Source organism: Protopterus annectens, chromosome 2.part1, assembly GCF_019279795.1.
Source record: "Protopterus annectens isolate FY-2018-M chromosome 2.part1, PAN1.0, whole genome shotgun sequence".
Lineage (NCBI taxonomy): Eukaryota > Metazoa > Chordata > Ceratodontiformes > Protopteridae > Protopterus > Protopterus annectens.
Genome location: NC_056729.1, coordinates 929,975,333 through 929,997,019, shown reverse-complemented (window position 1 = coordinate 929,997,019; position 21,687 = coordinate 929,975,333). Strand labels below are relative to the sequence as shown.

Sequence of the window (21,687 nt, the reverse complement as noted above, 5' to 3'; positions counted from 1 at the left end):
ATGTCATTGGTTAGCCATCAGACTACTGGGATTCTGAAAAAATGCAAAGATAAAGACAGAGACAGGCTGCCAAGTCCAAAACTGCCGACGACGCTTCTAAGCCAGTCGCCAGTTCGCCGATACTCAGTGAGACGCTTTTGCAGCCCCTGATGCCTGCTACTTCTGATTCGCAGGCTTCTACTGAGACCCATTCTGAGTCCGGTATGCCGCGAGATGCTTCAACTATGGAACCCGCAGATGTCTGTACCTTGGATGGGTCCGGAGCCGCCGTGCAGGCACCGGCTTCTGAGGGTGTATTCAGGCCTATGGACTTGCATATTAAACCGACACCTCCTTCTTTACTTAGGCCTAAATCTCGATCCATGTCTAAAAAGCCGACACCCAGGCCACATGCTCAGGCCTCTAGGCTTAAAAAACAAATGATAAGAATGGCTGAAGATCTAATAACTAAATCAGGGGTAGCCAACCCCCCCCCCCCCTTCTAAGAGGCCTAGGACTGAAGTTGATTATGAATCTTCTGATCAGGATTCTGTTTTTTTCTGACTCTTCTGATCTGGATTTGTCCTTACCTACTTATGAGGATTCTGATGCAGAGGACTTTATTCCCTCTGTTTCCCCTCCGGAGGATTTTTCTTTTGGGGAAACCTTACATACTCTAAGGGAGCATTTCCACTTGGAAAGCCAGAATTTTTCTGATTCAAAAAAGAGGCTTAGAGATTTCCTTCTCCTACATCAGCATAGGCCTTTAGCTATTCTTCCTGTACTAGACATTTTTGATGATGGTTTCTCGGAATCTAGTTTGGCCCCTGATTCCCTGCCTCCTGCTCCCAGGAAACCTGACCGATACTACAGGGTCCCTGAGTCCCACAAGTTCCTTTTCAAAAATCCTATTGCAGATCCAGAGACTATTTCACAGGAGCCCAAGGGCATTAAGGCTTCTACTACTAAAAATCCTACCCCTTCTGATAGAGACCTCAGGGCGCTGGGTAGATAGGGTAAGAAGTTTTACACTTCTGCAACCTTGGCCATTAGGGCTTTAAACTGCCAGTTTCGTATGTTAAAATATCAGCAACGTGTTATTGGACTGCTTAAACAGAAAATGATGTTGATTCCTGACTGTGTGGAAAATAAAGAATTACAGGATTTAATGCATTCTGCCGAACAAGTTGGAAAGCATACTTTGCAATGTGGTTTTGATTCATTAGAGGCCTCTTGCAGGGCTGCTGCTACTGGGTCTGTGCTCAGAAGGCATGCTTGGCTTAAGGAAGTATCTTTGCCTGATCATGTTAAAGCTAAATTGTTGGATGCTCCTTTAAATCAGCACCGCCTGTTTGGCAACAAGGCTGAGGAAGTTCTTAAAAAGATGGAAGATAAAGCTAAATCAATGCAAACTGTTAAAGATTTTTTACAAGTTCAGCCTCCTAGATTTAGTAGGCACTGGTCCTCTAAGAATTGGTCCTTTCCAGCCCTGTCCAGGTCTTCTCAAGCCAAACCCAGACGCAACAAAAAACCCAGGTTTCAGTCCCATGGGACTCACAGAACTAAGCAGTGGGGGGGCCTCCACTTCCAAGTCTGGGAATAATAAGACTCCCACCTTTGGTAAACTGTCTCAATGACTTTCTTTTAACATTTCCAAACACTTATCAACTGACAGCCCCTTTAGGGGGAAAGATTGCTCTTCATGCCAAGAATTGGGAACTCATTACCCAGGACAAATGGGTTTTAAATATAGTATCCCAGGGATACAGATTTCACTTCCACACGTTGCCAACACCAACTGGGTGGCCGGACCTATCCCCAAATCAGTGGGCAGAGGCCCAAAAACAAGTACTTTTCTCTTAAGCATGGGGGCTATTCAACTGGTACCAGAAGAGGAAAAGGGACAAGGTTTCTACTCCAAACTTTTCCTGGTACCCAGAAAAGACAATTCATTGCGTCCTATCCTGGACCTGTCTACTATAAACACCTTTTTGGAGATTCCAAAATTCAAGATGCTGACTCTTCACTAATTACTTCCTATGCTAGGTAAAGATGCCTTGTTGGCAACACTAGATTTAAAAGAAGCATGTCTGCACATCCCAATCAGGGAATCTTGCAGAAGATACCTAAGCTTCAAAGCAGGCTACACGCACTATCAGTTCTCTGCACTGCCCATTGGCTTATCTACTGTGCCCAGGGTATTCACAAAGTGCCTAGCACCAGTTATTGCATTTTGCAGGCAAAGAAATATTCAAATATAACCATACCTGGACAATTGTCTAATTCAGGCAGAAAGCCAGGACATACTTTCGAATCATCTGGCCTTTGTAAAAAGGGTTCTAACTTGTCTGGGGTACACCATAAATGAAAAGAAATCACACCTGGTACCCTGTCAACAAATTATATTTCTGGGAGCAAGTTTGAATACAACTTCCCAGATGGCTTACCTCATGCCAGAAAGCAAATTAATTTGACAGCCTACTTCAAACAAGTGGCCACAAAAACCCTGCTATCTGCAAGACAAATACGGCAAGCCTTGGGGTTCATGGCCTCCTGCATTCTTCTAATTCCATATGCAAGACTGCATATGAGGAAACTACAGTGGTATCTAAAAAGCTTATGGTATCAACATTCTCAAGACCTAGAAACAATGATTTCTATCATACCTTGCCTACGCCTAGAGTTTCTTTGGTGGGCAGAGGCCTGCCACCAAAACAAGGGGACTACCTTTCACACCATCCCCTGACGCCCAAACCCTAACAACAGATGCATCAGACTATGCATAGTGGGCTCACCTGGCAGGGAAGTGCATTCAGGGCCAAAGGAACCCAAGTCAAATGCACCTGCACATCAATCAAAAAGAAATGTTAGTTGTACAGAATGCTCTGACAGCCTTCAAGGACCACATTGTTCCAGGACAACTAATGGTAAAGATGGACAACACCACTGTTATGTGGTACATAAACAAGTGGGGGGGGGGTACACATTCTTACCCCCTCTGCAGACTAGCCATGGCATTGTGAAACACAGCCTTGAGCTTCCAAGTGCACCTACAAGCTCAATTCCTGCCAGAAAAATTAAATTCACTGGCAGACGGACTAAGCAGAAACCTCATGGACCCACATGAGTGGAAACTGGAACCAAGGATTTTCAACATGTTGACAAGCAAATGGGGGAGCCCAGATATAGACCTGTTTGCCTCTCCCCAGAACTACCAATTGGACAAATTTTTCACAAGGACTCCCCATAAACAAGCCTGGAAAGTGGATGCTCTGTCTTTCAGCTGGAAAAACCTATCAGTCTATGCCTTCCCCTCTCTGCTTCTGCTCTTCAAAGTACTACTAAAAATCAAGCAGGACAAACCAAGGATGATTTTGATTGCTCCAGGCTGGCCGCGCCAACACTGGTACCCCCTCCTGCGCAGTATGTCATGGTTGTCTCCATGGCACCTGCCTCAGATTCCTTCCCTGCTGTCTCAGCAAGAGAACCAGATTCTGCACCCTCAGCTTCCAACACTGAACCTCGCAGCCTGGCTAATTACTTAATCTCCCCTTTACCATCCCTCAGCAAACCTGTGATGGATATAATTTTATTGGCAAGGAGGCCTAGTACTAGAAAATCTTATGCTGAAAAATGGAAAAGATTCTGTGCCTGGAACCAATCTCAAGGGATGAGCACAGCAGCGCCCAATTTACCTCAGATTTTACAATACTTAACTGAGATGCTTTACAAGGGCCTGTCTTTTTCCTCCATTAAAATCCATGCCTCAGCCATTTCAGCTCATTATAACACAGAACTTCCCCTCTTCTCTCATCCGCTGCTCAAGCAGTTCCTCAGAGGGGCCAAAAGTTTGAGACCACCCAGGAGAGCTCCAACCCCAGCCTGGGACCTTAATTTTGTCTTGGAGAAACTCACTCTACCTCCTTTCGAGCCAGCTGCTACTGCAGACTTAAAATTTCTTTCTTGGAAAACAGCTTTCATTTTAGCAATCACTTCAGCTAGAAGGGTATCTGAATTACAGGCCCTTATGGCAGTGGAGCCTTTCATCATCTTTCATGCGGACAGGGTGTCCCTCAGAACCAATCCATCCTTCATGCCCAAGGTGGTATACAGTGTGGCACTTAATCAGTCCATTCATTTGCCAGCCTTCTTTCCCAATCCACAGAATAAAGGGGAACGGATACTGCATTCCTTAGATGTGCACAGACAACTTAGATTCTACTTGGACAGGACTAAACCTCAAAGGAAATCTGAACAACTGCTGGTGGCATTTGCTGCAGGGGCAGAGGGGAAGGTTATTTCAAAGCAAACCATTTCTAAATGGATAAGCCATTGCATTAATTTCTGCTATAAGCACCATGGAAAACCTATCCCCCAGCGGATCAGACCTCACTCCACCAGTGCTGCATCTACCTCTACAGCCTTTCTTAGAGGCGTCCCTACCAGGGACATCCTAGAAGCTGCTACCTGAAGTTCTGTACATACTTTACCAAGCATTATCATTTGTCAGTTTTCTCTAAATCCAGAGCTGGCTTTGCCACTGCAGTCTTGCAGGGCCTTATAGCTGGCCCTAATGCTATATAAATTCCTCGTCCCCCCTACCATAGCTTTGGGAATCTACCCAAATGTAATGACTGGAACAGTGAAACACGAATAACATAGTACAGTCGTGTACACTTAGCATAAATGTAGATGCTAGAGTGTATTCACTGTTGCAGTCCTGGTTACCCTCCCTCCAGCCCCCTAACTTCTTTTGGCTATACCTCTACTTTCCTTTACTATGCTTAAAAGCCTTTTTGGTGTATTTGCTTTTTTGTTGGAGGTATATCTTCGTGCTTTTATGTTTAATTGCTTCCTATTAGGGGGGGCACCTGACATCTGGGGCAAGGAAAACTGATGTAATGGCGTCGGCAGCATGTTTTCTACACTTGACGACCTGACATCATGGAAGAAGGGACAGCAACCGACGCAGGACCCAAGACTTTGTTAATCAGGCCGACTGTGGGCTACCTGCAAGCAGATAACCCAAATGTAATGACTGCAACAGTGAATACATTCGAACATCTACATTTATGGTAAGTGTACACAACTGTACTTTACCCTTCCACTCGTCAATGTTTCTCTTGAAGAGTGTTAGTGAAGGGCTCTGCCTGATGTAATTTGGAAATTTGTTCCAAAGCATGGGGAGTCTCTATGACAGGAATCTATCCCTCCAACATGTTCTGTTTATTGTTGTGGCGAGGTTTATCTCACTAGTGCCTGTGGCACACAGTGACTTTGATTTCTTTAGGTGGAGCATGTCCATCAATTCTGAGATGGACATGACTTTGTAAGTCAGGCAGATATCACCTCTGAGTAAGCGGTATGCCACTAAGTACAGCCAGAGATTTTCAGTCGGGCTGCATAGGACATATGTCTGAGGCCAGTTATTCTCTTGGTGAGATACTTTTGTGGTCTTTCCAGCTGTTGGAAGTATCTTGTGAGGTACATCCCAAATGGGGCATTGTACTCTATGATGGGTCTAATAAGTGATGAGTTGAGGGGCACTATAACCTCTTTATTTCAAGATGTGAACCCTTTAGTAATTAGATGGGCCACATAGAAGGATTTCCTTACTACTTTGGTAATATGATTGTCAAAGGAGAGATTACTATCTACCTGGGTCCCCAAATCTCTTATTACCTCTTCTGTATTAAGGGGGCTGCCACCTATGTGGTAATTCATGGGAGTTTTGTTTTTCCCAAATGGGATGACTATGCATTTTTTGGCATTTGGCTTGAGGCCATGACTTTGACACCAGGTGTCTGTCTCAGTAAGGCCCTTTTGGAGGATGTCCGTGTCAGCCGGAGAGTCAGTTATGGCTCCCAGTTTGCAGTCATCGGCGAACTTGGTTAGCCAAAATCCTCCTGTATTTGCCTGTACTTCTGAGAAGTATATGCCGAACAGTAGGGGTCCCAGGACCAAGCCTTGCGGGACACCACTTGTGACTGGTTTAGAGCTGGACCTGGAGCCCACTATTCTTACCGTGTGAGTTCTGTCTATAAGCCAGTTGGCAGCCCATCTCGTGACGTAGGGATTTATGTTCAGGCTGGTGAGTTTTTCTGTAATACCCGTGTGGGGAATGGTGTCGAAAGCCTAGGTGAGGGCAAGGTAGGCTGTGTGAACCACCTTTCCCTCGTCTATGGCCTTGGTGATTGTCTCGAAGAAGTCAACCAGGTTTAGTAGGCATGATCTGCCCTTAAAGTCAAACTGGGTCGGGTCAAGTGTTTGGAGGTTCCCAATGTCTTTGTTAATGAGTTCCATGATGACCAGGCTAGTCAGGCTTATGGGAGCGATAGTTACCAGGGTCAGTTGTGGCCCCTCCTTTGTGGAGAGGAATAACTGTTGACTGTGTGCCATTCTATGGGCACGTAGCCTGTGTAGAGGCTGAGGTTGAACAGCGTGTTTAGGTGGTGGTGGGGGGTAGTTTGTTCTGTAGTTCGTGCAAGACGCAGCCTGGGAAACCATCTGGTCCCATTGACGCTGTGTTTTTGGCTTTTGGAAGGGCTGTTTTCACCTGTGCATCTGTGATTTTTTTGGGACACTACACTTTTCTGGTATTGTTGTGGGTCCTTTTGGAGGTGAGAGGGGGGTGAAGTTTGCACTGAATCTGTCTGCCAGGACGTTGGCAATATCAGTAGGTTCAGTATATTTTGTGCTAATTTGCACAAATTCAGTGCATATCTGCGAGTTGCCACTTAGATTCTTAACATAGCTAAAGAAGGCTTTATGGTTATCTTTTGAATCCTTGGCTGTTTTTCTTTCGAAGTTAGCCTTGGATGATTTCATGAGGGACCTTAGTTTCTTACTGATACTGATCAGGGATGTCTTTCCTTCTTGGGATTTGCTTTTTTTTTTCTAACTAGTTTCTTCCTTCTATTGTATTACCTGTTTATTGCAGGTGTCCACCAATTAGTCTTGGTTTTGCTAGGGATGGCATGATCCATGCATCCTTGTAGGTGCTCATAGAGTGCATTTGTAAAGGTTTCTGCATCTATTTTTAGGCTATTTTTTATAGTAAAAGTGTACTGCTTTTGTGAACATTTAATGTTTTGTGCAAATTTAAGGACTGGGGAAATGTTTTATATGGGCAGAAAATGTTTCTCAGTGTTATGTTTGTGTTCTTTTCATGACCACTTTTTTTTCTGTCAGACTTCTTTGAGCATTTCTGCTTGATTTCTGACAGGATGTTTAGTGGTCTACTTATGCCTTTACAAAAAAGGGATCGTTTGGGAAAGTGGGTGTGGGTGTGTGCGCGCACAGTATTTTGTGAATACTTGCTTGATGATTTAGCTTCTGATTGACTCATTGGCGCACTTTTTACCGGGTTTCAACTTTCACAGCTGTAGCATGGATACTTCCAGTCTTGCTGGCTATTCTTCTGCTGTACCTACAAAAAACTTACAGTATAATAGATCTCTTTCTGCCACCATGGGCTCATTCAGTTCCTCCTCCAAGACCTTGTAGTATCCATTCATTGTTCTTTAGATCACTCAGTTGCTTTTCTGGTGTCAACTGGTATTGATGTTTTCAGCCATGTCTTTTTTGACTGTTCAGTGTCTGATACGAGCATGGGAAAATCATCTTCCTTGGGTCTGGGAGACACGCTGGAGAATGATTCCCAGGATAAACGAGGAAATAGATCTTTTAATAGGGTTGAATTGCCATCTCCAAGTTGGTCTTCTGTCAGGGTGTTACCTGCATGGAAAAAACAGAAGGTTAAACGTTGTACATCTGAAGACCATGGTGTCTATTAGAACAGATTATTTTCTTACCTTAGTCAGGCAATTATTACAGGGTGTGTTAAGCAAGGTTCTCAGAAATACTTACTTGCAGACAGTGTCACTAAAGGAATTCTTGAAAAAAATGTGTCGGTGGATTCTGACATTGACCAAGCTTTTTTCTACGATAGATTCCCAAGGCCATAAATCTAATTTTTTTTTATCCCACAATTCTGATTCTGAGGAAACTTGTCCCTCTCCCCCCTGTGGAGGAATTTTCTTTCTCTGACTGTTTCTAGTGTGAATTAAGTATGTTTGTGGGAACAGGTAGATGCTCCCCCTGACCTGAGGAAATATATATGGTGTGTTACAGGATGATATACCTCATTGTCCACCCATCCTCCCATCTTGCTAGCAGTGGAGCATGTTTAATGCTGCCGGTAATAATCTTGACTCTCAACGTTCAGTTTTCAAAAAGTCAGACTGTATAAAGTACCTCAAGCTTAAAAAAAATGTTGTTTTCTTATCTTAAATCAAGGCCAGCTGCAGTGTCCACCTCTTCACCAGCTGGGAACAGACTATTAATTAATACAAACCCTTCCCCGTGGACAAAAAAGGCTAAGTATTGGACAGATTTGGTAATTTTCTCTTCTTCCTCTTTAGCTTATAGAATACTTAACCACCAGGCACATATGTGGTAGTATATTCCGTTTTGTGTAGACAGTATGAGAGAATAAACTTGCTTGCTTCAGAAGGATAGCTGTTTTAGGAATTCCTTTGTTTTAAATCTTTATCAAGTATCTAAACATGCTTTACAGAATGTGTATGATTGTGCAGATACTGTGCCTAGTGCTACTAATACAGTTTTGAGGAGGTGTGGTTGGGTACAGAATCAAATGTTTGCTAATAAAGTAGTTCCAGATTTTAAATTCTGTTTTAAATAAGGAGGTTTTGTTTGGCCTCTTTGCTACTTGGGTCCTCAAACAGTATGAAGAAAGAGCTAATTCAGGAAGAATCTAAGATTTTTCAAGACCTATTTTTTAAATCTCCGAAGTCATGTTTTCCTTTTGAGAACAAAATGAACAATCCTTGGCACCCCAAGGCAAACGGGGAACAAAAAAGAGAACAAGAGGTGAACAAGAAGAAATAAGGATCTTTTCCAAAAAAGGGAACAGTCTAATGCTTCAGAATGACTTTCAGTATTCTATCCCCCATCCCTAGTTCAGTGCCTCTATCTGAATCTGTCCCAGAAACTGGCTCTTTACATTCCTGTTTGACAACCAGTTGTTTCAGACTCTTCAGTGCTAAAAGTGGTTAATGAGAGTTCCAGTTGGCACTAAATACATCTACGTTCTTTCATTGGAATTCCTCCCCATTCTCCAAATCGGACAGACATTTCTCTTTTCTCTGGTTTACCCTAGGAGTCATAGAACCAGTGCCTTTAGATCAAAATGGCAAAATCTTCTATTTCAGAATGTTCCTGGTTGCAAAGAAAGAGCTTTCTTGGGGACCGGTTTTAGATTTTTCCTTTCTAAATCTGTGTGTGACAGTACTAAAAGTAAAAAATAATGACCCTTCTAGACAAAAGTACAAAAATCATCCTTAATACTGTAACAGAAGGATTGTGCATCTTGGTTGCATTGCCACTTTTCCGCAGAATGCTTTTGTTACACAGAAGGATTTTTATCTTCTATCAGTCTCAAATTTTTTTTGCAAAAGAATATCTCAGGATTCCAGGCATCATGGTTTCTATCATTTTTATCAGGTTACACGTAAGAAAAATTCAGTGGTTTGCAAAGAGCACAAGGACCGAACATCTTCATCTTACGGAATTTCAGATTCCAATTTTGGGCTTTGTCAAAAAGGAACTTAATTGGTGGTTACAGCAAATGGCTCTAAATTTAGGTCTCCCCTTTTCTCTTCGGATCCCTTATCTATTTTAACTCCAGACACCTCAGATATTGTTTGAGCAGCAGTTTATATGGAGATAAAAGTGCAAGGTCTTTGAAATTCCTCAGACCCAAGAATATAAACGTTATAGAGATTTTACCTGTGATCCATGCCTTAAAGTCTCCATCTTTTATTCCCTAGACCTCATACAGTCACAGACAGCACCATAGTGATGTGATACAAGCTAAGCTGGACCAAGACGGACCCTCATAAGTGGAAATTTGAATGAGGGGAGTCTTTTGGGAGTTGGTCTGGTTGTGGGGAATACCTTAAATACATGTTTGACACTTTTCAAAACAGGCGACTGAACAAATTCTGCTCCAAGACTCCTTGCAAGCAAGCCTGGAAAACTGATGCAGTGTCATTCCTTTGGTCACCACTGTTCCTTATGGCTTTCCCCCTTTCCACTGATAACCAGGGTGATTTTGAAGATTCAGAAGGACTTCCCAAAATTCATTCTGGTAATTTCTTTTGGCCTGGGTAGCATTATTTCTGCTTTTTTATGGAATTATCCAAGGGTGATTACCACCTGCTTCCTCACAGAGTGGATGTATTCATACAAGACAGGGGGAGTTTGATATACTCCAGTCAAACAACTCTAGCTAACTCCAGTCTTAAACAACTCTAGCTAACTCCAGTCTTAAACAACTCTAGCTAACTGCCTGGATGATTGTCTTGATACCATTTAGGCATGTATTTCATGAGGGCTTTCAGTAGATATTAAAGGAGGCAAGAAATCCCTCTAATGGAAAATTGTGAATTGACACGTGGAAAAGATTTTCCACTTGGTGACAAGCCAGTAACCACGGTCCCATAAGAGATTATGCACCACTATTTCTGAGATGTGTGTGATTTTTTTCCTCTGGCCTTTCTTAATCTTCCTTTATCAAGTTGCATCTTCTTGCAGCTATTTCAGCATGTTTGCCCATGTTTTTGATAAAACAGTTTCTTAAGCGGTTTACATTTTTGACCTCCTAAAAAACAGATGACCCCTTCCTGGGATCTTAAATTTATGCTGGAAAAGTTAACTCTGTCTTCCTTTGAACCAGCTTATGAAGTTGATTTAAAGTTCTTCACATGGAAGACTGTGCTTCTATTTGCTCTGACATGTGCAAGAAGACTGACTTGCAAGCTCTCACTGTGGGTAAACCTTATCTGGTGTAGATGTAGTCTCATTGAGAACAAATCCCTCATTTAAGCCCAGAGTGGTTTCAAAGTTCACATTGAATTAAGCCATTAATCTCCCAGTGTTCTGTCCAGATCCTCAGAACCATGGAGAAAGAATTCTACACACACTGGACGTGTTTAGGCAACTGAAGAATTACCATGACAGAACTTTAGAAAAGCAGATCAGCTGTTTATTTTCTTATGCTGGGACACGGAAGAGGCAACCTGTTTCAAAAATGACTATTTTGAGATGGTTGTTCTTAACTATTGCCTTTTGTTATACCATCCATGGTAAATCACTTTTGAGAGGTAGAAAGCCTTCTTCTACTACAGCCGTGGCATCTACAATGGCATATTAGAAAGGGCTAGACTCCAGAAGCTTTATAGAGACAGCAACTTTGGTCATCTAAACATACTTTTACAAAGCATTACAAACTGGGTTCTTTTTCAAGGACCAGTATTAGCTTTGCTAGAACCATTCTCCTAGGACTCCTGGATCTTAATCCTTCCTCATCCCTGGATGGATAGACTGTAGTAATCAAGCTATATTGCCAAAAGGCTGTTGCAGCAGTGAGAATGATGAACATAGTACAGTTGTGCAAGCTGCATTTTCCATAACAATAGATGTTCGAATTCCTCACTGCTGCAGTAGCCGTACCCAGCTGTCATTCCCCTACTTCTGTATATAGTTAGTTGTTGGCATATAAAGTTGCTGATTTCTACATTTGTCTTTTAGAGGTTCAGAATAAGTATGCTTTTCTTTCTGTTTGGGAGAAGAGTCCTCAAGATTTATTCACTCTTGTTGTGCTGACCAGTCTGAAGTCAGAGTAAAGTTTTTAAGGGAGCCAGAGCTTTATGAAGCTGGCCTGTTGTATCCTAGGCAAGGATGCAACTAGTATAGCCAAAAGGCTACTGCAGCAGTGAGGAATTCAGATGTCATCTTTTGTAAGTGCATTTTATACAACTGTACTTTTTCTCTTGTGCATGGTACATTTGATAGACAGATAACTGGCAGCCTAATTGGTCAGTTACCTTTGCCACTTTATACGTTTTAGTATGAGTATTATTTGCAAATGTATTGCATAAATATAGCCAGCATTATATTTTATTTCTTTTACAGGATTTTGCTGAAGAATGGTCTGATGGGAGTGGGCACATCCTTTATAACTCATGAGACTAAGGCTGCATATTTTAGGAACACTTGGCTGTCTGAACTTTCCTAGGCCTATCACTTCCCCTTTGCTGTAATGCATTACACATCCCTCCCTCTGCAGGTATTTGTTGCAGTGTAGAGTAGCTCCAGGCTGCCCTTTAGAGTTTGTGTATTTTTAGCAGAGTTTATTTCATTTTATTAATCTGGTAAGTAGATTGATAACCAGACCCTTTACAACTATGACCCAGGCCAAGAGAGACAAAAGAACAATTTGTTTACAATACATTGATACAGTCATTATTTACAGTGAATAATGAGCATAATTTTCACTTTGCCATGGCAATAAAACATTATATCTGAAGGTGAGCCACTCAAATTAATGCTCACAAAGATATGTTAATACATTTTTCAGCAGCATGTTTCCTGACTACTCCACATTGTCCTGAAAGGATACAAGTGTAGCTTCACTCGAAAGATGATCCTTTCATTTGGCCTTAAATGTTTTTAATAACAGTTACATATAAAAGGGCTAAATTTTAGAAAGACCCCCCACACACACACACACACACACACACACACACACACACACACACACACACTAGTACTGCGGTGGGGTCTGACAAGGGATTGTGTTTCCTCGTGTCTATATTGCCTGATCGAATGTTTAGGTTAGCGAATACCTAAACGTCAATCTGGTGATATTGAAAAATTAAAACAGCGAACGGCCGATTTTAATGTAGGGAATGAATTCCCTCGGCTGCAAAAAAAAAAATTTAAACAAAAATGAAGTGGGGGGCTTCGCCCACCACATCCCCCGATGTGAAGGGCCGTGCCCCCCACACCTCCTAACTAAGTATACCAACTCCGAGATCACTCTACAGTGGGGAATGGGGCAAAAAACACATAATAGCCAAGGGAATTCTTTCCCTGTGTTAAATCGTCCGTTCACATTTTTTTGCTTTTGCTGTTACCAGATCGAATGTTTAGGTATTTGGTAACCTAAACATTCGATCAGGTAATAGGAACCCTGTTTCCTCTAGATTGCCCCCGAGTGTGTAGTTTTGTTGTCTAACTTGGAAGTTTTGTTTTTAAATACCTTTATTGAATTATCACTTTTGACATAGATAAACTTACATTTATATAAAAGTAATCAAACCATATTAACAAGTTCATATTTACAAACATTCTTCAGCACATATATTGTAATAAGCTGCATTACATAAATTATTCAATTCCTGTCTTCTGTTAAACCTCATTCCGTCTCCAAAACATTTTTCTGCATATACTGTTTCCCACAATTTCCATTTTTGTCTGTGTAATTTACTCCTACCCTTTTCCTGTTCTTTTATATCTGTTAGAATATTCAGTACTTCAAGTACAGTTGGTTTATACTTCAATTTCCACTTTCTAATAATTGTTTTTTTGGCAGCCACTAGAATTAAAGTTAACAAAGCCTCACGATGTGTAGGCAATTCAGATCCTATATCACAGTTCAAAAACATCACTTCCTTAGTTACACTTGCTCGCACAGAATTCCTGACAGAATATTCTGTAGGGAATTTTTAAAGTCTCCCAACTCATTACACTCAAAAAAACTTATACTTCCAGGAGTCTGTTTCTTTTCTATCACAAATCCATCATTTGCCATTGGCCTGAGGAAAAGTTCTTTGGAGTCTGAGATATAAAAGCATCTGTGCAAACACTTCCAAGCAAAAATCCTAAATCATCTAGATTTTGTTGCATATTTGGGAGCCATAAATATGTCCTCCCATTGTTTCTTTGAAAATTGCTTATATTATCTTTCTTCCTAATTTTCTGACCACCTGTAATTTAATCCTATAGTTATCATGCAATATTTTGTATTCCCTACTAATTATTCCCTTTATAACTGCAGCTTCTGTAAAACTCGAGCAGTTCAGGCCTTTCCCATAGGATTCCTCTTTCCCTTTGCATATACTCGATCATTCCCTGATGGAGTAGTCTCTGGCCTGCAGACCAAATGTCTGCTTGGCCTCTTCCCGTTTTGTTACTTTCCCTCTCTAATTATTTGTTCCCATTACCAGCTTCCTACAGTAAATTCAAGCCCCCTCTTGCCTATCCTCTGTACTCCTAATTGGTCATCCCTATTGGCAGAATCTCCTTTCTCCATTCCCATGTTGGCTTAGTTCTTGGTTTACTTTTTTCTGCTTTATGAATATAATCTCTATGACTGTTCTCCTTAAGGTTCTGCAACCCAAAATCCCAATATTGTATTTCTTGAATATCTCCCCTGCTTCATCATCATCCATATCCACTTTGAATTGTAGCTTTATGCTTGTGTTATGTATAACAGCTTTAATCGTGTAGCTCCAAAGTATCCATTCAAATCACAAAACCACCTTATGTTGGAAGGATCACCTTATCCCACTTGAGTGTTGTCCTCTTCCCCTTCCAGATAAAATCCTTCAACTCTTATTTAATAACTACCCACAACTTCTCCTGTGGTTGATCAAAATATGCCTGACCTGTGTATAAAACTGAAGGGGACTAAAAACATTTTGACTTCTTGTATCTTGTTATCAATATCTATACGCAAGATCTTATAGTTTCTCAGTTTTTATATTATCTTTTTAGTCCCTTCCCACGTATCCTTAGCTGCTATAACCCATCTCTTAAATACTTCATTTTATCAGGTTACCATAAATATCTGTATTGCTGAACCATTGCATGTGTGGGTGTGTAGTGTACAGCTGTAGCCGTAATTTTTTTTGAATGTGAAATTAATGAAGATAAAAAATGGAACTATCTCAGAATGTTCCAAAGCACAGAGATGTCCTTTTCTGGTTTTATCAGGTGCAATATAACATTTGCAAATAAAGCACCTGCTTACACTTATCAAGGGTACCAGAACTTCTCAGAGATTTGGAATGCATGGCTAGGCTTAAAAAGGCCCCTTGTGGTCATTAGCCTACTACACAGCTATGAACCTAAAGCCAGTTTTTCTTGATTATCATACCAGTTATTACCTTGAATGTCTTGAGTCCCTTATTTTCTTTGCCAGTGGTTCCAAATATGGAGCAAATAAAGGAGAAAGAGGACACCCCTACCTTTTTCCTCTATTGAGACACAAGTTATCAGAGAGGAACCTCCCCACTTTGATTTTTTGCCTCTGATCTCTCGTATATCTTTATAAGTAACATTGTTATTGGATCAGGGAATGCAAATGCTTCCATTGCCCTACTAGTAAAATGCCAGCTTACTCTGTCAAATACTTTCTCTTGATGAGGACCCCCCCCCCCCACAACAGCAGTATTTTCTTACATTCTGCTTCCCTCTGGGTCATTGTTCTATTAATGTTGTCAAATGTTTGCCTCTACTCCACAAAACAACATTGATCCATATCTGTCAGTTTTGTAACACTTTTCCCATTCTTTTAGCAGTAGTAGACATAAACACTTGGTAATCGTAGTTTAAAATGTAAATGGGCTTGTATGAAATTTAAATGGGCCTGTATGAAACTGGATCTGATAGGTTTTTACTGTCTTTAGGTATTATAGCTACCACAGCTTTTTTTCAAGGATGTTTTTACTTTCCTCCTTTTAAAATACTGTTGAACAAAACCTTCCATATCTTTATCACTTTCTTCCCTCCTAGCTTCCAAACTTCCACTGGAATGCCATCTATTCCTGGAGACTTTTCTGCAGATTGCTTATACTTCATCATTTTTATCGGAAGTCCTGCTGTCTTAACTGTTAATTATTGATCTTCCTCTACCTCTAACCTTAACATATTTAATTCTTTGATAAATGTTTCCATTTCTGCCTTTTCTTGATTTTTCCCACTTTTCTGCTTGATACAAATATTCATAACATTTCTGAAATTTCGCTAACACTTCTACGGGATCTGTAGTTATTTTTCTTGTTATAAACTCCCTGAGTTTGACAAAAACCCTTTCTACTTTCTGTTGCTTGTGTTAGTTTTTGCTTTGACTGTAATTGCAGTTGTTAAAGCTGTTAAATTCTGTGATACTGTCATACTGTTTAGTGAGCAGAAAGTACATTTACTAGCAGGCTTTCCTTTGTATTCTGCTTGGTCTGCATTGCTATTTCTTTTAGAAAAATCTTGCTTGAAGTTTTTCCAGTGTTTGATCATTTAGTTAGTTGCACTACTAAGCAGTAACCAAGAGTGAGTTTCATCACGGACACTGTGAGGAGAAAATTCTGCCACAGGATGGGCACACAAAGTATACATTTCATTTTGGAGAAACCCATTTTCCTTTAAGGGCTCATTATTTGTTTGAAGTTTTTGCCTTCCCCACTGAGACACTGAAAGGCTGCAGTTATGCTTTGTAGAAGAAAACATTTTAGAGCTCTTTAGAACTCTGTGTTGCATTATGGAACTAAGGGGAAATATTCAGCACTCTGGGGAAGTCTCATCCATGCCCAGCTTCAAAAACTAAAACCATGTACCCCCTCAGCTGACCTCCTTCCAGCTGAATTTCTGCAAATGGCTGCTGGAGCACTTGCTTACCCTATCTCTATCTTAATTAATAGGACCATCACAGAATGTACTGTACCATCTCTTTGTAAGGTCTCGTGTATTATACCTCTGCATAAAGGAGGCAACTCAACTGAACTTTCTAACTACTGCCCCATCGCTCTACTTTCTCCTTTAGCTAAAATCATGGAGAGATGCATTCACCAGCAACTTCTCGATCACCTCCTCCAAAACAATCTTTTAGCCAACTGCCAGCATGGTTTTTGGCCTTTTCACAGTACTACTACTGCACTTTTATCTTTCTCTGACTCGATTAATAAAAATCGTAACAACAACTTACTCACCTCTGCCCTCTTTCTAGACCTCTCCAAAGCCTTTGATATGGTGAATCATCACTTGATGATAGATACACTTACCACACTTTCAATTGATATTCAAACAGCCAAATGGTTTGAATCCTATCTTAAAAACAGACAACAGGCAGTCCTCTGGGACAACAACCTATCTACTTTACTTCCTATCTCACAGGGAGTCCCACAAGGCTCTATTCTGGGGCCCCTCCTATTTTCTATTTTTATCAATAACCTGCAAACATCTATACCACAAACCACCTTTATTCAATACGCCGACGACTCGACCCTAATCTGTGCTGCAGCAACTTCTGCTGAACTTCAGTCCCACACCCAGAAAGTATTTACCTTAGTGGAAAACTGGTTCTCTAAACGCTGTCTTCTCCTTAACCGTAAAAAAACAAAACTTCTACTGTTTACCCCTACCCAGAAGTCTCCTCCTATTGACTTCACACTTGCATCAAAAAATGGCACTGTAATTGTACCAGACCCAACTACCAAACTCTTAGGCATAACTATTGACCATAACCTCAACTTTGACTCGCACATAAATTCAACCATCAAATCAGTGAATAGAAAACTAGGATTTCTCTATAGGCTAAAACCATTCCTTACACCTGTAGCCAGGACTACAATGGCCCAAACTCACCTACTCTCCACACTTCTCTATGCCTCCCCAATTTTTTACAAATCTACCTAAAAATAATCAAAACAAGCTGGCCACCGCTTACAAATAACATTGCCAGGTTTGCCACTGTGTCCACATTCCGTACTCACCACTGTCAAAATCTACATAAACTAGGATGGTTGGAACTTCAAAACCAGCTTCTTTTCCATCAACTAACCATCACCCACAAAATCTTGCATCACCCTACAAATACTCCCATACTCTGTAACTTAATTAACCCCTATAAAAATTTAAGCACCCTTCGCTCAGCCAATAAATTACTAGCTGCTACCCTAAAATCCAATAACAAATCAGGCGATTCTCTATTTACTAACACTATTGGAATCCATTGGAATAAATTTCCTAGTAATCTCTCATCCCTTTCATCTACCCCTCTTTTCAAAAAGCATCTAAAAATCTTCCTTAACTCCCATGTACTAACGCTGGCTGAATCTACTTGTATCATATCTAACCTTTTTTCTGCATTTAAACACTGTTGTCAAAAATGTCCTTTTGTCTTCTTCCTTCTATTCTGTATACCTAATGTGTAAGTCATTCTCTCATGGCTCTTTTTGTTATGTAATGTAAATAATCTAGACTCGTATGACTTTTCATACCATGTATAACTAAATGTATTTTTTTAATATCCCTTTATGTCTATATTTACACATGTATATTAAGCTGTATCTATCTGCTGTGGAGCTTTTCTCCCCGGGCCTCTACTGAAAATGGACATATATTCAGTTAGACTAGCCCGGTCAACAAATGTAAAATAAAATAAATAAAATATATAAGTTTAGCATTAAGTTTGTGAGTTATTGCTCAGTCATGCATATCTACTGTTTTGATAAAGTGTGTGTGTGTGTGTGTGTGTATATATATATATATATATATATATATATATATATATATGTATATGGATTCCTATTACAAGAACGAAAGTTCACTACTTCGAACTTGTAATAGGAAGCCTCACTTCTGCGAAAGTTCACTTAAATAAAAGTGAACTTTTGCGTAAGTGCACTTCACTGAAAACACAGCAGCACAGTGGAGGACATAAAAAACAAGCTATGTCCTCTACTATGGTGCGATAGTCACGGACCTTAGGGTTAGTGCACAGGTTAGGGTAAGGGGATAGTTAGTAAAGCTATCTCCTTACCCTAACCCATGCTCTAACCCTAAGGTTCGTGACTATCGCACCATAGTGGAGGACATTGCTATGTCCTTCACTGCGCTGCAGTCGTCATGGACCTTAGGGTTAGGGCACGGGTCATGGTATTATGACCCGTGCCCTAACCCTAAGGTCCGTGAGTACTGCACGGAAGTTCATTGTACTGAACTTCATGTAAGTGCACTTTCGCTGCAGTGAGCATTCCATGCACTATTTTGAATTAGTGAAAATTCAATCTAGTGTATGGAACCCATGTGTGTGTGTGTGTACGTATGCACACACATATATATATATATATATATATATATATATATGGGTACGTGTCACTTCACTTAAAACCCATTTCACCTAAACTTATTTCACTGAGACCAAATCACCTAAATTTATTTTCACCTAAAACTCATTTCACTGACAAGTAGTACAGTAAGGCAAGTCAAACGTATATGTCCTTTTCCCTACTGTAGTGCGATCCTGGAGTTAGTATATATATTAAGAAGGGGTGGGGGACGTAGCCCCCCCACATATTTTGGTTTTATGTTGTCTGGTTTTGTTTTACATTATTTGGTAAAAGCCACCCCACCCCTTAATATGTATACTAACACTAGGATCTCACTACAGTGGGGAAAAGGACATATACCCGTCAATTGCGTTACAGTACTACTTGTCAGTGAAATGAGTTTTAGGTGAAATGAAATTTAGGTGATTTGGTCTCAGTGAAATGAGTTTAGGTGAAATGGGTTTTCGATGAAGTGACACGTACCCATATATATATGTATATATATATATATATATATATATATATATATATATATATATATATATATATAGTGTACACACCCCTGTTAAAATGCCAGGTTTTATGATATATAAAAAATGAGACCACAATAAATCATTTCACAACTTTTCCCACCTTTAATGTGACCAATAACCTGTACAATTCAATTGAAAAATTGTTGGTGGAAAAAATATAAAAAATAAAAAACGTACAGTAAGCTGGTTTTATAAGTGTGCACACCCTTAAACTAATACTTTGTTGAAGTATATGTATATGTGTGTGTGTTGACAATCATTATCTCCTTCCCTGGTAGATTTTTTTTTCTGTTTCTGGTCTTTGGCTTTCTTCCGGAAACTAAGGTAGACGTGTGAAACTGCCATCAAATCCTTTCGATTGTTCTTCCTTTCTGCACTTTGGATTGAGGCTCTTTGGCCCTCAAAGGCAGTACACAACCTACTGAATCTACCTTTGCAGTCACAGTATTCTGAGAAAAGCATATTGCATAAAATCACTTTTGTTTACTGGGGAAAATAACATGGAAAATGTCATGTGCCCCTTGATTACAGCTAGTATAGCTAGAAGTCATAGTTTGAGTCTGATAAACCCATTGCTAATCTCACTCAGTGCGAAAAGCATGCCATCTCTTTCTCTTTGTTGAAAAAATGATGGACAGCTCTCACTGGAGAATGTCCAGCTTTAATTTGTTCTTCCTTTTGCATACTACTGAAAGAATGATGTTTCTTCTTTATTTTATGCCTTTAAATAAGATGCCATTATTGCTGTCAATGGGTTGCTGCAGTAATCCTGTGCTTATTTCATTATACATCCAAATTTTCTGCCAGTCAGCAAATGAAACTGTGTTCAGGGTACACCATTGGATTCAGCCCCTTCATTATTTTTCACAGTGAAATAATTCTCAAGTTATTTTGCTGATTATGATTTCCTTGATCATCTAGCTGTCCTGATATTTGCTGCTACTGAGAAAATACTGTCAAATGATGTGCATGCTGTCCCATTTTGTATCCTGCTGACTAAGACTGGGTGAGCCTTAAGAAACTTGTTCTGTTTTATACATTCAGTTTCTTATTTCTGAATTAAGCCAAATATAGCAATTTCATCATAGCACCCTGTGCACCTGTAGCTGTGCACCAAATCACAGATGCCTGCTGCACTTTTTAAGCATATTAGTAGTACTAGACATTGAAGATGCATCATTTGGCTCAATAGGGCTGCACTGTTCAACTTTCTCTTAAATGGTCTCGTATTGTAAGCCACATCAGTACTTCCATATTTTTGTTCTCTGTCAGTATAAGGGTTAGCAACTGCATTTTCAGAATGCAGTGTAGCAGATCATTCGGCATTAAACTTCCACATGCTATAATGGCATTATGAGGCCGTCTTGTAACAATGCCCACTGGCACACCCTTCAGTCTTATAGGAAGTATATTTCTGTGGGAGAACTGGTGGGCTGAGGAGCTGCATGTGCTTTCGCAGTAGGCTGGGACCGCTTACTGTGATGTCACGGTGCTTGGTGGCATGCATGCCATAAGTGTGGAATGTTTGGAGAAAAATGCAAGATTATGATTGGTGGAGATGATGGCCCTAGTTGCAGGTTCGGTCAAAGTATATCCTCTTAGATCATTTAGTACAGTAAGAATGTCTATTATTTACTGCCTCCCAGAATGTGGCAAGTACCGTTTTAGTTGCCAGGAATCATTTTTACTTTATTTTGCTTCTGTTTACTGAGTTTGTCCGACTGGGTTTAGTCAAAAAGACCCTTTACAGTAGAGGCCTGGGGAGAAAAGCTCCAAGGTATTGCAAACATTTTTAAACATACGTTCAGTGATACTCGTGAACAGACATTAACTAATACACATTAACAATTACACATACATTTACTGATTAGATTTCATTTATATGAAAGCAGTGGCTACTTTTAAATTAATTTTTATAAGTATGTAATTTGCTTTGTAAAAGATGTTACTGTTACCTTGTGTTATGCATACTGTTTACATTTCTTCTTCTCTCCCTCCATGATAACTAAGCCTACCCATCTGCTTGCTTTGTAGACCTGTTTTTTTTCCCCCAAAAGATCAGAGCCTTGCATCCTGTTTGTACTTCTGAGGATAAAAGTAAAGGCTGTGTTTCTTCCAACCCCTAAACCCCACTGTGCATACTCAGTAAGCCACTTCAGGGTTAAGCATTCACTGGGTATCACTGAGGACATGTTGCTTGCCTT

The 21,687-nt window shown here is 40.3% G+C and overlaps 1 protein-coding gene across 6 annotated transcripts in view; it reads left to right on the top strand.

Moving 5' to 3' along the window:
• The window catches only part of CLCN3 (chloride voltage-gated channel 3), a 1,613,231-nt gene that overhangs the window by 280,479 nt on the left and 1,311,065 nt on the right, over window positions 1-21,687 (top strand). The window lies entirely within an intron of this gene.